The 13,768-nt window shown below is 38.8% G+C and overlaps 1 protein-coding gene across 4 annotated transcripts in view; it reads left to right on the top strand.

Moving 5' to 3' along the window:
• Positions 1–13,768, top strand: part of PCDH15 (protocadherin related 15) — a 1,134,710-nt gene that overhangs the window by 407,876 nt on the left and 713,066 nt on the right. For all 4 annotated transcript variants that reach the window (XM_067465706.1, XM_067465711.1, XM_067465710.1 and 1 more), the window contains exon 5: positions 12,449–12,497. The gene's annotated coding sequence lies outside the window, so the exon portion shown is untranslated. The remainder of the gene's footprint in view (positions 1–12,448; positions 12,498–13,768) is intronic.

Below are 13,768 nucleotides of genomic sequence, written 5' to 3' on the forward strand. Positions count from 1 at the left end.
GTGGCATCTCTCTTTTGGCTTCCTCACTGCAGTGGAAAAAGCAGAGGGCTTCTTTGGGTTTCTCTCAGTGGGGACTAAGCTTCAAGATACTGAGAGCTTAGCCCATACTGGGAGAGCCTAAAGGAAGCAATAAAGCTTTTGTATAATCTCTGCTGGCTCTTTTGGGGCTTTCTCACTGCAGAAATAGCAAAGGGGCTCATTAATTCTTGTGGCCTTCTTGGCCACAAGACTAAGCTCTAAAAGCCCAAGAGATTAGTTGATGCTTGGAGAGCCTGATGAAAGCAATGGCTGCATGTGCTTTCTGTCTCCTGTGGCTTTGTGAGGGTTTCCCTGCTGCAACTGGGAGGGCAAAGGGGGTGGGTGCTTTGTGTTGGCTTTGAAGAACCTAAGAACTTACTCCATGTTGGGAAAGCCTGCAAGAAGCAAAGAGCCCTTTCTCCCTCTCCAGTGGCTCTTGGGGCTTCCCCACAGTTGCTTCTCTGTTGCGGTGGGAAAACAGAAAAGCAACAGTGGGTTGTTGTAGGTTTTTTCAGGCTATATGGACATGTTCTAGAGGCATTTCTCCTGACGTTTCGCCTGCATCTATGGCAAGCATCCTGGGAGGTGAGGATGCTTGCCATAGATGCAGGCGAAACGTCAGGAGAAATGCCTCTAGAACATGGCCATATAGCCCGAAAAAATCTGCAACAACCCAGTGATTCCAGCCATGAAAGCCTTTGACAATAGAAAATAAACACCTTATTGGAAAGCAAGGGCAAATCTTTCCTAAAGAAATGTGTCAAGAAAATCTCATAGGGTCACAATAAGTTGGAAATGGCACACTATCACACTTGATTTTCAAACTGTTATTGAGGGAAAAGGATCCAACACAGATAGCTTATTGTTTGGTTTGGAGATGATCTTTTGTGAAAGCAGAAAATGCCACTGGAAAACAAAGTTAAGCTGAAGTTAACTTCTTTTTCCCTAACTGTTGTTCACAACTTGAAGCAAATAGAATAATGAATACCTTGAACAATTCGATAAATGACAGGGATAAGATATATTGCTGAACTGTATTGGGACTGGAATCCATATTCAGACATATCTGATGGGAAATAATTATTTATTTATTGATATGGAAGAAGTTCCTTTGGATTGAATCGAGATAAGTTGCCAGTAACACTTTGCAATTTGCCATTCGGTTAAGTATTTGGATTTCTCTATAGATAAGCATTAGAACTCTCTATAAGAGAATTCTTAGTATTTCAGCAAAATACAAATCCTTTAATTCTATACACAGTGCCATAATTGTTATTGTGTTATTGAACTGTTATACTTATGTAATACAGATACATTCTAGATACTGTCAAACTGGTTAGTCCCAACTAGAATGGGTCAATTTACACATAGAGAAGTTTCACTAAATCAATGAGTCAACTCTAGCTGAGCATAACAAAGAATTTAGGCCTCCATGTTTATTCTGTGCTCAAATTTGCAAATGAAAAAGTCAAGTTCTGAATACATTTAAAGATTGCAGACTTCTCATGGTTTTCTATCCCGGAGGCATCAGACTTACATTGCCTTAAACATGTTACTTGTCATGTTCAAAATCAAAACAAATCCTTCATACAGAGAGATTTAAAATATTGCCATATTTTTTCTTCATGTATCTATCTCCTTTATATCCCCTTGTCTCTTTTTCCTGAAACATGGTACACTTCATTTATATGAATACCTTTTCTTTTCCAGTTAGAAGGAGAACTTATTTCAGGGTTGTCAGTTCAAATTCAGAAAAATATCTCAGGGATAGCAAAAAATATAGAGTATGCATGACATCAGGGAAGAGAGTTTTTCCACAATTTTTCAATAAGATGCCTTCCATAATACCGTAACTAATATTTTTATTACCTCTTCTGTCTCTAGTATTGATGATAGTAGAATTAGTTCTGAAAGTAATGTAAAGATGAATAGCTTGCTCCTGTGATATGACACACAACCCCTGGAGCAGTGACAAGATTCTCCAGGGGTCCAGTCTACAGATTTATGGTAGAAATGGGAACATCTTTTCTAAACAATGGTGAAGAATGCTGGAAGTTGCTCCCAGTAGCTAATGTAAACTCCATTTGCACCTGGCATAGCATCTTCTCGCTTCCTATGGACCTTTCCACCAGTACTCTGGTTCTTACATTTTATAGGTATTGTTATGCCTTGTCTTTAAGATTTTAAATGAGACAGTCAGCTCAGCTCATTGCAGCAGTGTTTATCAAATCAAATGTGTTCGGCTCCTGATCATATTTTTAGATATTTAATTATTTCACTGTCCAATTCCAGAAGTAGATCTCCTCTCAGAAAAGACCATTGCTATTGCTGCTATTATTATTATTGACACAAAAGCACAGTATGTCACAGCAAACAAGATCTATATGCTGGATTTCGTATCACAAAATCACAAGTTGAACACTTCCCAAGCGTCTAGGACTGTGTGATGTATTTTCGAATGATATGCGCAGATCAAAGTAAGGTGGCCTTTTGCAGTTGACAGATTGCAATTTCGTCGATGTTTATTGTTTCCAAATGCTGGCTGAGATCTTTTGGCACGGCACCCAGTGTGCCGATGACCACTGGGACCACCTTTACTGGTTTATGCCAGAGCCTTTGCAGTTCAATTTTGAGGTTTTGATAGCAGCTAAGTTTTTCCTGTTGTTTTTTCTCAATACAATTGTCATCTGGTATGGCGACATCAATAATCCAGACTTTTTTCTTTTCCACAATCGTGATGTCTGGCGTGTTGTGTTCCAAAACTTTGTCAGTCTGGATTCGAAAGTCCCACAGTATTTTTGCATGTTCATTTTCCATGACCTTTGCGGGTTTATGATCCCACCAATTCTTTGCTGCTGGCAGGTGGTACTTGTGACATAAATTCCAGTGAATCATTTGGGCCACAGAGTTGTGTCTTTGTTTGTAGTCCGTCCGTGTAATTTTCTTGCTACAGCTGAGGATATGGTCCATGGTTTCATCAGCTTCTATTTGTTATTGTTGTTGTTGTTGTTGTTGTTGTTGTTGTTGTTATTTACAGCATTTAAATGCCGCCCTTCTCACCCCGAAGGGGACTCAGAGCAGCTTGCAATATATATATTTGTACAATATATTATACTATTAGCATCATACAATATCAGTATTATATATTACTATATTGCACTATACCATTATATTGTAATATTATTAGTAATATTACATGTAATGTAAATATATAATTATAATATTGTATTATTATTATTCCCCTCTGTCATCGCTCTGGCCAGAGTAGCAGTTGGTGCCACGGGGGGGGGGGGGGGGGGAGGGGCCTCCCAACTGATGATATAGGCAGAAGACAAGATGGAAATATCTTCTGCTCCCCTCTGTCTTCGTTCTGGCCAGATTATTATTATTATTATTATTATTATTATTATTATTATTATTAGCAGTTCAACATGCTAAATGTTCAAATGCAAGTGCACACTCAGAAATTTATGTTTGGTTCATTTGTCTTGTTTTGACAATGCTGAAATTTGCTTAATTGGATTGCCTGCACTTAATGCATTTATCTAGCTTGTTTGTTGGCATCAATGCAGCCCAAACAAATTAAACAAAGCCTAATTAAACTATTTGAACTTAGCTTGGCTTTGCTCAATTTGTTCAGTGTGCTTGTTGTTTTCACAAAGTGTTTTTGTTTGTTTCCATTCTGTATTTTTCTGATTGAAGCTTGTTGTCATATATGACAGTAATATCCAGGCTATAAAACAAATACTGGATTTTACTTTTTCTTGAAGTATGACTGTTGAAAAGAAACAGGAAGCATTGACTGTAAGTTTAGAAAGCAATGTAAATATAATATATAATTATAATTTAATAAAAGTAAAAATAAACTATAAATTTAATGGATTGGATATCAATAGATGACATGAGAAATTTATAAGAGAAAAATTTGAGTTGATATTGACATAAGAAGTTCATTAACTGAATGTTTAACATTCCATCCTGTTCCATTCCAAAATCCTATAACAGTCATAGAAGCCTTTTCCCAATAAATACCTTTCTATAGCTTGAAGAATGAGGAAATACTGGGAGAGATAAAAGAATATCTTGTCAGACTGGATGCTAAAATATATTAATGTATAGATGAAACACAATGACAATTTACTGTTTTCCCCCACCAGGTTCCCAACTTCTCTTCTCATATTAATAAAGAACTTCCCTGATTCTTCAGATAAGTTTTCTAGGGGGTTGCTGGTCAATAAAAATATAGATGGAAACAAGAAACATCAATTCCATCAATTTCCTAAAATCATTCTATTTAAGGATCCAAACAATAATTCTTGTTATGATCTGTGCTTTCACGTTTTCATTTGAATATTGTAGCATTGTTTTTTTTATATAGTTCCATGTTCTTTGTGATTGCTTTTCCATTATTTTATGTATTGTGTGCATAAAGTGTAGCAAGAAAAATACAGCACATCAAATAAACTAAAAACAATCAGCAACTGGAATGATTGCAGTGGTTGCAAACAATGCATAACTGTCATACTAAAGAAGTTGTTCTCAGTCTGGAATTGAAACATCAGTAAAAATTTGCATTTGTTGAAATACTTGAGTAAAGGAATTTCAGAGGGTTTTCAATTGTAAATCACATTGCAAGGTGAAATTGGCTCCCCAGAATGTGAATCTCTGTGTGGACATCTGAAGTGTCCACTGATTTGGCACATGAACATTCCAGTAGTGGTGGTGTGTTGAAAAAAAAATCCTGTATTTTCTGCAAAACTTAAGTCACAAATCCTCATGTGATTTAGCCTCATGCTGATACCAGGCAAGATTCTGGGAAAGATCATTTAAAAAGTGGTTTGCAAACACTTAGAAACTAATGTGGTCATAGCTAATAGTCAACATGGATTTATCAAGAACAATTTATGCCAGACTAATTGATCTCTTTTTTTGATAGAGTTACAAGTTTGGTAGATGCAGTGTATCTGGATCTTAGTAAGGCCTTTGACAAGGTCCCCCATGACCTTCTGGCAAACAAACTAGTCAAATGTGGGTTAGGCAAAATTATGGTTAGGTGGATCTTTAATTGGTTAAGTGAATGAACCCAGAGCTTCCTCTTCAACCTGGGCCCAGTTCTGCTCAACATCTTTATTAATTACTTAGATCAGTGGTTCTCAACCTGGGGTCCCCAGATGTTTTTAGCCTTCAACTCCCAGAAATCCTAACAGCTGGTAAACTGGCTGGGATTTCTGGGAGATGTAGGCTAAAAACATCTGGAGACCCCAGGTTGAGAACCACTGACTTAGATGAAGGGTTTGTTCCGTCTCCCAGGAGCCCGGGTTGTCTTACCTTAAGATGCTTCCCCTTGTATTTCTCTCTGGAGCTGCTGCAACCTTGCTTGAAGGCCTCTTTGCAGTGATTGGCCTAGAGAGCAGCTCTTTGAGCCCGCCCCTGCTCCTGGGGAAAGTCCTCCATTTTGGAGTCCTCCCTGCCTTCAGTTTGGAAAGAAAGTCCTGATGTGCTGGAAGCTATCAAGGAAACCCTAGAGAAAACCATCGCAAGTACTAAACTAAACTAAACTGAACTGAACTAAACTAAACCGAATAAATTGGGCTGTAGATAAAAGGTTAAATAATTTAGGATAGAAAGGTCAATTAGGCTATAGAAAGAACTATATAAAAACTAAATATAAGTAAATTGGGCTTTAGATAGATAGATAGATAGATAGATAGATAGATAGATAGACAGACAGACAGATAGATAGATACAGATAGGCAGGCTTAGGGAGATATTCAGCTATAGAGGAGTTTATTGAGCTATAGAAAAACAACTGAGTTCATAGAATTTTGAGATAGAATTGAGAGTTATAGATAAAATTTAAGATAGTTATTGAGCTCCATTTGCCTCATCTTTAAACTAACCCTGGGCTGGAATAGGGAAGGCCTACGCCTTCTATAGATAGTGGTTCAGGGTTAGGGTAAAAATCTCAGGATTTTCTACCATTTGAAGAAAGGCAACTCAGTGACTGTAAAGAAAGAAAAGAATAGCTATATGGTTTCATCGATTGATTGTCTGTAACTTCGTTAAGCTGAGCCAAATCTACAAGGACTTTGTTAATAAATATTCTGTTTGTTCTTCAATAGTCAAAGTGGACTCGGTTACTTAGAAAGTTTAAGCCCTTTAAAGAAAGATTCCAGCTGTCCGCTCAAACAAAAGGCAGCACATCATAGTTCCATCTTTAAGGCGTTTGGGTGTGACGGCACAGGGTTAGAAGGCATGATCATCAAGTTTGCAGATGACACCAAATTGGGAAGGATAGCCAATACTCCAGAAGACGGAAGCAGAATTCAAAATGATCTTAACAGATTAGAGAGATGGTTCAAAACTAACAAAATGAAGTTCAACAGAGACAAATACAAGATAGGCACACAAAAAAAGAAATGCAAAGATAAAGAATGGGGAACGTGTGGCTCGATAGCAGTACGTGTAAAAAAGGTCTTGGTGTCTTTGTGGACAACAAGTTAAACATGAGCCAACAATGTCATGCAGCAGCTCAAAAAGCTAATGTGATTTTGGTTTGCATAAGTAGAAGTATAGTATCTAGATCTAGGAATGTCATGCTACCCCTCTATTGTGCCTTGGTCAGACCACACTTGGAATACTGTATCCAATTCTGGGCACCACAATTTAAGGGAGGTGTTGACAAGCTGGAATGTGTTCAGAGAAGGGCAACTAAAATAATCAAGGGTCTGAAGAACAAGTTCTATTAGGAGTGGGTTAAAGAGCTGGGCATGTTTAGCCTTCAGAAGGGAAGGCTGAGAGGGGGCATGATGATCATGTATAAATATGTGAGGGGAAGTCATGGGGAGGAGGGAACAAGCTTGTTTTCTGCTGTCCTGGAAACTAGGATACAGAACAATGGCTTCAAACTACAGGAAAGGAGATTTCACATGAACATTAGGAAGAACTTTCTAACTATGAATACTGTTCAGCAGTGGATCTCTCTGCCTCAGAATGTGATGGGGGCTCCTCCTTTGGAGGCTTTTAAACAGGCTGGATTATCTGTTGGGGTGCTTTGAATGTGATTTTCCTGCTTCTTAGCAGGAAGTTGGACTGGATGGCTCACGAGTTGTCTTCCAACTCTATGATTCTATTATTCTATCCTTTCAGCACTGTCTGGGCTTTGGATCCATTCCAGGGTTTCCAGTGTAATTACACACACTGATGATTAATTACTATGGCTCAATGCTATGAAAAACTGGAAGTTGGAGTTTGATGAATCATAAGCAGTCTTTGGCAGAGATGGCAGAAGCCTTTGTAAAACTTTGTAAAACTCTATGATTCTATAGCACTGATCCATGGAAGATAAAGTGATATCTCACATAATTAAATCTGTAGTGTATATGCACCCCCAGCCTCACTTCACTTCTAGAGGGCACATCTACACTGATCACTTCAGTTTGAAAATCCTCACTACCTCTGAGGATGCTTGCCATAGATGCAGGCAAAACGTCAGGAGAGAATGCCTCTAGACCATGGCCATATAGCCTGAAAAAACTACAACAACCCAGTGATTCCGGCCATGAAAGCCTTCGACAATACATTGTTTCTTTTTATGCTGCAGCAGAACGATCAATCCACTTTATACTGGCTATGTAGACACAGCATAAGTCTGCCAAAGAATACATGTGCCTCATCAAACTGTGATTTCCAAGATTCCATAGCAATGAGATATAGCAATTAAACTGGTATCAAATTGCATTAATTCTATAGTGTAGATTCACCCTGGAATGTAGTGATGGATGGAAAATAATCACATGAATCTGTAACTAGTAGGAGTTTGAACCCAGTCCTAGATGACATACTTACTATTATGTGCTGCTTGGCATGGTTTAAAATGAGAATATATATTTTTTCTATTATGGTGCTATAGTGCATATTTGTGAGACTAGTATAACTGAAATACATGACATAACTGTGATAGTACATTCTGGAACTGCCTTTGTATATTTCATATTAATGATTCTGAAGTAACCTTCTTCACGGATAAAATTGAGCGGATTCGGTCAGGCTTTGACGTCATGTTAACGGCAGTCTCTGGGGATGTAACGAGAACATCTGCTTGTCCAGTTTTGTTGGATTCGTTTCAATTGGTTCAGCTTGAGGATGTGGACAGGATCCTTGGAGAGGTGCGACCCACCACATGCATCCTAGACCCCTGCCCATCCTGGCTGATAAAAGAAGCCAGAGGGGGTTTGGCAGAGTGGGTGTTATTGTATTGCTGTGTATTGATGATTTTAATTTTTAATTTGTAACTGTTTAATTTGTTTATATATGTTTGTATATGTGACAAGGCATTGAATTGTGCCTTCCTCTGTAAGCCGCCCTGAGTCCCCCCCCCCCCCCGGGGGGTGAGAAGGGCGGGGTAAAAGTGACGGAAATAATAAATAAATAACCACCGGCTCTACATAATACATATTTACATTAATTCAGATTAACTATTTTGCAAATATTAAGTGAGATCATAATAAAAGGAGATCCATTTTCCTCTTCAGTTTTTAAGGGCTGAATTGTATGCTTGGAATTCTTGATCTTTCAAGTGGATGACTGGATATTTCAACATCTCTCAGTAATGAAAACAGCAATTTCCTAATAATCTTTTGCCTTGCTAAAGGAGTTGGGAAATGGCCCACTATTTGAGGAGAACCACTCATCTAATCATATTTTAACAAGTGGAGGCTCATATTCTATTTCCATGTTATGTGTTGTTTAAAATGAATAGCCCAGTTGATTGTTGTCGTTGCTTCTTTTCATACAAACATTCTGCCACCTTGACTTTTGGAGTCAAGATAAAATACTACCAAAATTTTCCCTCACATTGCAGCAGGCAACTGTTCATGAACTTTCCCTGTATTTGTGAAATTACAAATGAATGGGAAATAGTATCTAATCTCTATTTATTTTGTCTTTGAATGCAAGATCTTTCGATACCATGATCATGGTATCCTTCTGGACAGGCTTTCTGGGATAGGACTTGGGGGCATTACATTGCAGTGGCTCCGCTCATTCCTGGAGGACCAGACCCAATATTGGTGCTGGGGAATGCCTGCTTGGACCCCTGGCCATTGGCTTGTCGGGTCCCACAAGGCTCCATTTTATCTCCCATGCTTTTTAGTATCTAAATGAAACCACTGGGTGTGGTCATCCAGACTTTTGGAGTTCAGTGTCATCTGTATGCAGATTACACACAACTCTATTATCTATATCCACCTCAATTCTAAGGAACCTTCCCAAATCCTGGACTGGTGCCTGGCAGCTGTGATAGGCTGGATGAGGGTTAACAAACTGAAACAATCCTGACAAGACAGATGTGGTCCAGGTGAGTCGTGAGGCCGATCGGGGTATAGGGTGGCAACCTATGCTCTATGGGGTTACACTCTCCCTGAGGACACAGGTTTGCAGTTTGAGGGTCCTCCTGGACTCAGCGCTGACACTTGAAGCTCAGGTGTCTACAGTGTCCAGGAGGACCTACACACAATTAAAGCTTGTGCACCAACTGCAACCATACCTCCAAATCACACTCTATGTAGGGCTGCCTCTGAAGATGGCTTGGAAGCTTCAACTAGTACAAAGAACAGCAGCCAGGCTGCTAAAAAGGGCAAGTTATAGAAATCATATGACCCCCCCCCCCCCCCCGAAGCAGTTTCACTGGTTTTCTGTTTGCTTCTGGGCCCAATTCAAAGTGCACATTATTACCGATAAAACTCTGAACAGCTCAGGTCTAGGGAAGCCCTCCTCTCAGTCCTGCCTCCTTTGCAAGCAAGGCTGGCAGGGACAAGGGAGAGGGCCTTCTCAGTGGTGCCTCCCAACTTTGGAATGCCCTCCCAGGAAGCTTAAGCAGGCATGCACCCTCATGGCACTAAGGAGGGACATAGCATGTCTACAAAAGGTTTTGTTATGAACTTTGTTCTTTCAGCTTGTCTGTAAGGTGCCGATCCCTTTACATACTGAAATTAGAAGAAATGTACAATTATATTTGCTGTTATGTGCCTTCAACTCAATTATAATCTATGCAAAGCCTATCATAGGACCTCATCACACTAAGGTCACCTATTTGTGATATAAGGGGGATTCACTACCGATTGTGACAAATCCGGCATGGAAAAGCCATCACTCCACATCGCCCACACCGCCCCTCACTTCATCCCACAGGGGGAAGCATTCCCATCTGCCTTCTCCCTACTGTTGTCTATGCAATATGAGAAACCTCCCGGATTATTGTCTCTGCCTTCTGTGACACTTGGATCTCACTTCAGGCATGGAGCCCCACAAAAAGTTGATCGGCATCATGTGATTGGATTCCACAAGCTCCATGCTTGAAGAAACACCCAAGTGTCATATGACAGGCAATTTTGCTCATCTAATATGTTCCATAATGTTTCATGGCAAAATTGGTTTAGAGGAAGTTTGCCTTTGCCTACCTCTAAGGCTTGGATAGCAAAATTTCCTCAAAGTCAAGTAATGAGTATCCAAAACTTTGTGGAAATTCAAACCCTTGTCTTCCTATTGATCTCCTACACCACACAGGCTGTCAATATTACATCCAAGGAATTGTTTCAGCTTCTCTACAGGCTCAATACCCTGCTCAGAAATATCTATTATCACTATTATAACTGTTATTCAGGAATAACAGTGTAACATGTGTTATTCTAGGAAGAGCTTCCCTAAAATTAGTGTTCTCAGACTAGGAAGGGGAAAAAAAACTATAAGAATAACTTTCATCACAAACAAGGAATTATGGTAGAAAGGGGGTGGGCTGGATAACCTTCTTCAGGGCCCCTTCCAACTCAAGGATTCTATCTGTCTACCTACCTACCTACCCACCTATCTATCTATTATGGCAGAAGGGGGTGAACTGGATGACCTTCTTTGGGTCCCTTTCCAACTCTAGGATTCTATCTATCTGTCTGTCGTGGCAGAAGGGGATGGACTGGATGACCTTCTTTGGGGCCCCTTCCAACTCAAAGATTCTATCTATCTATGTATCTATCTATCTATTATGGCAGAAGGAGGTGGGCTGAATGACTTCTTTAGGGCGCCTTCCAACTCAGATTCTATCTATATGTCTGTCTGTCTATTTATTTATTTATTTATTATGGTAGAAGGGGGTGGGCTGGATGACCTTCTTTGGGGCCCCTTCCAACTCTAGGATTCTATCTATCTATTTATTATGGTAGAAGGGGGGTGGACTGGATGGCCTTCTTTGGGGCCCCTTCCAACTCTAGGATTCTATCTATCTATTTATTATGGTAGAAGGAGGTTGGACTGGATGGCCTTCTTTGGGGCCCCTTCCAACTCTAGGATTCTATCTATCTATTTATTATTTATTTACTCTTTTGCCTATTGTTCCTAATGAATTCTTGCAATGTTGTGGTGAGTCAGGAATTTGCAAGGAAATAACTTTGGTCCACAAAGTAAGTTACAGCTTTATTAGGCATCTCTAGAACCAGTCACAATGAGGTGATTTGAGCTGATTGTGTATGTCATCTCTGGTGTCACTCATACAGCAGTATGATTGACAAGGGCTAGAAGAAGGATATATTTCTGCTTATTACATAATATTATTCAGGTTATTTAAAACCATCTCTGTGAAACATCCCCATTAGCAAACTGCATTAAAGAACTAATGTTTTAGCTGATGCACCCTTAGGACCAACCATTCATACAAACATAACAACCATTTTACGTTACAAACCATGTACTGAACTTTTGAATCTCTTCAAAGACAATAATTTTCAGTGCCTTGCAGTTTCCCCTTGTACCATTAAATGGGTATGCCTGCAAATATGAATCAATCTTGAGTGCTTCCAGAGTTTAGCTTTATTATTGATCCCAGGGCTATGGATTTTCCTTGTTTTATGTACTTCTGTTTGGTTTTGTGTAACAGTGACCGGAGAAACAAATGCAATCTAGATGTAAATTCCATTTTTAATATCAGTAAATGATATTGGAGAAATGCAAATGTAGGAACTGCAGATGTGAACACATTTTGTCCTATGAGATTTATATGGGAGTGAAAAGCCCTGGAGGATTTTAGTCATGTTGTGTACATCTATGTGTCTGATACATTAATCTTGCATTAGTTGTCTGGGTGCTTAATTGACAAATGTTTCCTCAGAAAATGCAAACTTTATGAAGAAATGCCTCAAGCTTTATCTCCTTATTATTTGTCTTATTAAAGAGTGTACAATATGTGCCAGGACATTTTCAGATTTTTTTAAAATGTTATTTTTACAACCCACTATGCCTCTAGGAGTTGGAGGAAAAGTTGATAATAATACATTGTAATAATGAGTGGGGACAAGCAGATGTGTGAGTCTCTCTCTTTGTGTAAAATTATGCATAAAATATAAACAAAAGACTTAAAAACATATGTATTGCTTGTTTTCAGGCCATCAAATTCAAATGGTACAGAACTGTGGTGAAGATTTGCAAATAAGGTACAGTTTATTTTCTTTTAATATAAAAATGCTGTAGGCAAAGTTGAACTCTACAGAATGCTTTTTCTGCCTCCTAAAATATTAATAACTTTAATTGTTTGAATAATAGTAGAATATTACATTTTCCCTTGTATCCTTTATATAAAATGGTCTATATCCAGTTGCTAGTACTGTAGGAACTAAAGTAGAACTACTGAATAAATGAACTTACATCAGGACGGACTTATTATGCCATAATTGATTCACTGAGTCCACTCTTAAGTGGGATTTAGCTCTTCATTTGCTTAACTGATTCTTACACTGTCAAATCTTCTTTGGTCTATTTAACTTACATGTTTAACATTTCGAACATCACATTATTTGATTTAGTTTTAAGTGGCATATACTGGTATATCTGTTCAGAGGATTTCAAATGATTGTAGTTTTACTGACTATGAAATTCAGATAAACACTTTAAAATGAGATGTTTTAAATCTGTGTGTGCAATTGTAATCAAGTTGCAGAAGATGAATAGTTAGATCACGATAGGTTTAGAAAATCCATTGTGTAAAATGATGTGGAAGTGTCAAGGAGGTCATCAGTTCAGCTTCTTAATATTCGCCTTCTTGGGCTAAAAGCCAGCCTGTATTTTTGACCAGAACTGAACCATTGAAACAATGGAATTTAGCATAATACAGGTTTATTACAAACGAATGCTCCGATTAAAAAAAATCATGATAAAGCTTTTTGTGAACGTACACATATAAAATCTACATCAATGTGAATGGGAAGTCTTCAAGTTTTCTTCCACACTCATATGTGCCTCTCTGATAGGGTAATTGCATGGGTGACCACCAGGCAGCGTCTGCGCATCTGGCAATGCAAAATGGCTGCAACCAGCAGGAGAAGATGTTCTGTGTCCTACAGGTTCAAAGCATGAAGTCCATGATTACCATGCAACGTGTGTTTAGAATTCACGCCAGATGGAAAGGTGATTAGATGCTGGTTCGCACAGTTTAACAAAATGGGCCGTTTGTGCAAGAAGATATCACTTGGCCACCTGAGCTGTGAATGCCATTGACCGCAACATGTTGCAACGTTTGTAGCAGGAGCTTGACTTCGATTTAGATGTGTGATGTGTGACTGGTGGCAACCATATTTTGTTCCTTAATTTTTTTATTAAGCGTTTATATAGTTACATGGAAAGTGGGGGAATAAATTGAGAAAAGATAGGAAAGTAGAAAAATAGTGTAATAAGAAAACAGTTAAAAAATGAAGTCCAAAGAAAGTCT

This window comes from Anolis sagrei, chromosome 3 (assembly GCF_037176765.1).
Source record: "Anolis sagrei isolate rAnoSag1 chromosome 3, rAnoSag1.mat, whole genome shotgun sequence".
NCBI classification, from domain to species: domain Eukaryota; kingdom Metazoa; phylum Chordata; class Lepidosauria; order Squamata; family Dactyloidae; genus Anolis; species Anolis sagrei.